The sequence below is a fragment of the Mauremys reevesii genome, linkage group 12, assembly GCF_016161935.1.
Source record: "Mauremys reevesii isolate NIE-2019 linkage group 12, ASM1616193v1, whole genome shotgun sequence".
Lineage (NCBI taxonomy): Eukaryota > Metazoa > Chordata > Testudines > Geoemydidae > Mauremys > Mauremys reevesii.
In genome coordinates, this window is record NC_052634.1 from 42,003,146 (window position 1) to 42,007,170 (window position 4,025).

Genomic DNA, 4,025 nt, shown 5'->3' on the forward strand with positions numbered 1-4,025 from the left:
ATAAACTTCTCACTATGAGTGTAAAAATCTGACTTTCTGGATTCTTCTTTGATGTTACTCTTTCTCTTCAGGATTTTCCTTTCCTAAGAAGGGCCTTTGTGTGGGGGGGATTGAAGGAACAACTCCTTGACATCCCCTCTGTCCTTGCAGCCTGGGGGAATAAAGGCCTCTGGGCATAGAGCATGTTCCTCCCCTGCACACACACACACAGAATATCCCTAAGGAATTAGAATCACCTGCTGCCTTCCCCTGTCCTGCTGGATCCCCAAATGAAGATGCTCTTCAGCCCAAACCCATGTCCCCTCCTAATCCCAACCCTCAGTCCCTCCTACGCTCACTGCTCCTCACTCCCAACCAGAGCCTGCTCCTCTTCACCCTTCTCCTCTGTCCCAACCCACAGCCCCCTCCTATTCCCAGTGCCCCTAAATCCCAACCCACAGGCCCCTTCTCCTCATGCTGCTCCTCAATCCCAACCCACAGTTCCCTCCTTCCCTCCAGCAGCAGGTGCTTCAGACCCCCTCAGGAAGATTTTCTTGCAAGGTTTCATGTATGAGTCTGCATGTGGATTTTACAGTATGTTGGAAATAGGTTGGGTTGCTTGCCGAAATGATCACTTGTGGCTGGTGTTGGATTCCCAGTCTCCATGTTATTGGATCAGGAGAAACAAAGGGTTGTTATCCTTGATGTGTGAATCAAGGGCTCAACCCTGTGTGCAAAATAAATGAGCTGCCAACAGATTCTGGCAGCCACGATCAGCCGTTGGTGCACGAGCTCAGACCTGTACCTGTCCCTGAGCGAGGGGGTCATCTGGGAGTGCCTGGGGCAGCAGGTGGTGCCAAGGGAGTGACCTGGTCCCAAAACTGCTGGAGCCCCACGGGCGAGACCTGGGAACCAGGACTGCCAGCCAGACAAACACCTTTAAGAGGAGGCGTCCCTCTGCCTGTCAAAAACTGATCTTCCTCCTTCAGTTCAGTGACAGCCTGAATTGTTCCTTATCCCGGCAGAGCCGGAGGACTGAAAGCAGCAACATCAAACCCCTGTGTAGCTCGCAGGAATGGACATAAACACTCCCTGGTATCTGAGGAGATGTTCAGCTTTGCCCTTGGTCAACTACAAGGCTAAAGGGAAAGGAGGTGGCGCCAGGTATAAAGAGTGAAACACGACACATCATAGTTATGCCCACGGTGGCTGCAAAATCTTTTGATGTACTTCTTCTTATCAGCAGTGTATTGTTTTCTCTGGAGCCTAGGCCTTGACCAAGAAATTTGTACTTTGCTAAAATAATCGACTGCCCCTGGTGAAGACAATGGACTTGACACCCACTGGGGTGTCCCAACACAGGTACAAGTACTAATAACAGTGGCTGCCTTTTAGCCATAGATTTTAATCAGGGCAATAAATACAAACCCCTGTTAAATCATTTCTCAGCCCGAGTCCTTCACCCACATTCCCTAGAGCATTGGGCCACCATGTGGACGTTTCATTTCCAACCTCAGTTTCACACAGAGACACAATTTCCTTTGCACAGATCCATGAACAGCAAAATCTTCCTGCATCTCTGGTCTGAGCCAGGGCATTCAATTCCAGTGAACCCTTCTCTCCTGCAATGGCGATGGTCAGACAGAGGGGACGTGGCACCTGCATCCCTGCCAGGGAGATATTGGCTCGGCTCTTTCTTTCTGCTGCTTTTGTTAGTCCATGAAACATCAAGGGTGGAATGCAAGGCTGAGTTCACACGCCAGCCCTCAGTGCCCCAGAGAAATCCTGCCCCCAGCTATTGGAACGATGTGCTGGAGATTTGACTAGGAAAGGGACTGTCTGAATTGTCAGAGTGGGGAATGAACAACAATCTACAGCAATGTTGTTCACACAAACACTCTCCCATCCTGCTCCAACCGGAAGGGAAATGGGCAGGAATTCTCGGTGTTCAGCCAAGGACACACTTACACTAATGCAGCCATGAGTGTGCTGGGGGAGCTGGTCTGAGCAAACAATTTGAAGTGACAATTCAGTGAGAACAGAATCATCATGTAGTGAAATAAGTATAGCTCAAGTAGTTGTGGCGGAGGGGTTAAGGCGATGGACTAGAAATCCATTGGGGTCTCCCTGCGCAGGTTCAAATCCTGCCAACTATGCAAGTGCTGTGTTGGTGTTGTTAGTATTGTAGTCTTAGTGCCTGAGCATCCACAGTGGAAACTGGAGCCAGATCTAGTTTCACTCTGTCTACACTTAAAACACTGCAGTGGCACCGCTATAGCAGTTTGGAGTAAACAGTGACTGGAGGAGTTTTCCCATCTCTGTAATAGCTACATGGACAGAACAATTCTTCCTTTTCTTTAGCACTATCTAACCAGGGCTTAGGTCACCTTAACTAGATGGGTTTGGGGGGGTGTCACACCCTGAGAGACGTCGCTCTGCCAGTTAAGTGCTCAGCGTACACCAGCCCTTAGATCCCTGTTGGTATTTCAATGCAGGCACTGACCTGTGAGAGGAAAACATCAGCTCACGAACACAGAGACTGAATTCCCCACAATTAATCTCGCTGCACTTTCCAGAAAGTCACAAAATTCAATTCATTCTTGCTAGGAGAGAGAAAAAATAAGTGACACTAAGTTTTTGGCTTGGTTAAATAAAATTAAGTGTTTAATCAATATAGTAAAAAATCTGTATTGATTCCTCTAACTAGCACCACAGCGTGAAATAGGAACAGAGACAAATCTTGTCAGTGACGACCAATTTTGCAAATGATCTTCCCATTATTAATTTCCACGCTGCCCCCACTGGAGGTCTGGGCATCTCCAGTGTCATTGCTCTGTGTTCACCTTCCCCTAGAATTGTTCTCGGACATTCGACTTACTCTGCGGCATGGGGCACGTCACTTTCTGGAGGATTCCCTGCACCTTGAGGACTTTAAGCCATGATTTGAGGACTTCAATAACTCAGACATAGGTTAGGGGTTTGTTACAGGAGTGGGTGGGTGAGATTCTGTGGCCTGCATTGTGCAGGAGGTCAGACTAGATGATCATAATGGTCCCTTCTGACCTTAAGTCTATGAATCTAGTCCCAAATTTGGAAAATTGTGCAGTTCAGAATGTGAAAAGTGACCCCGTCTCCTTCCTGCACCTGCTCTACATTGCTCCACAGCGGCTTCTCCACCTGCAGAGTCACCCCAGCACGGCAGTGCAGCCCCCAGGGTTCAGCAGGGGCCCCGGCAAGGACTGTGGGTGCAGCTAACAGCCCAGTGTGCCTGGCCGTGAGGCAGCTATAAAAAAGCAACACTCCCCCCAGAAGTACAGAGACTGAATTCCCCAACTATAACATCATGGCCCCTGTAGAAAGCCACACGTCAGTTGTATTTTCACAGGGAGATGCAAAAATCAAGTGACACCAATTTTTAAGTTGAGTAAATAAAGTTGAGGAGATAGTTATTAACCTCACAAAACTACACTAAAGATCCCTCAACATAACACCTGAAGGTGAAATATGAACAGAGACAAACCTTGTCAGCAAAGGCTCATTTCCCAAACGATCCTCAAAATGTTACTAATTCCGACCACTCCTCCACAGGAGCTCTGTGCAGTGTCACTGTTCTGCAGTCAGCTTCCCATTAAATGCTGTTGTGGGACATTCCCAGGCCTGGAAATGTACCAACGACAGAATTTGAAGAGCAAACCTGGCTCCCCGCACCAGGCGGGATTTGAGTGTTTTGTCTTTGTCAATAGTACAGACGCCAGGGGCAGGACTCCAGGCTCTCCTTGAGGGATCCTGGCCCAGGGGCTGGAGGGGAGAAAGGATTGTAGATTCTCACCTGCGCTCTAGAGAGGAGGTAATAAGTGAAGGGGGCCTTTTTGACTCTGCCCCTCCTCAGTGTCCCCAGGGCTGGACTACAGGCCAAATGAGGGGGTGACACCACTTCGTTAATGAAAACCAGTGCTCCAGGTGAGGCTTGAACTCACAACCTCAGCATAGCTCCTCTCAGCACTGCCCTATAAGTACTGTGCGCTAACCAATTGCGCCACTGGAGC

At 48.9% G+C, this 4,025-nt stretch overlaps 1 non-coding gene across 1 annotated transcript; it reads right to left on the bottom strand.

Moving 5' to 3' along the window:
* Window positions 1–3,931: 3,931 nt before the first annotated feature.
* TRNAI-UAU lies at window positions 3,932–4,025 on the bottom strand. The gene is made up of 2 exons: window positions 3,988–4,025; window positions 3,932–3,967 (listed from the first exon to the last, which is right to left on the bottom strand). It is a non-coding gene; the product is annotated as a tRNA-Ile (tRNA).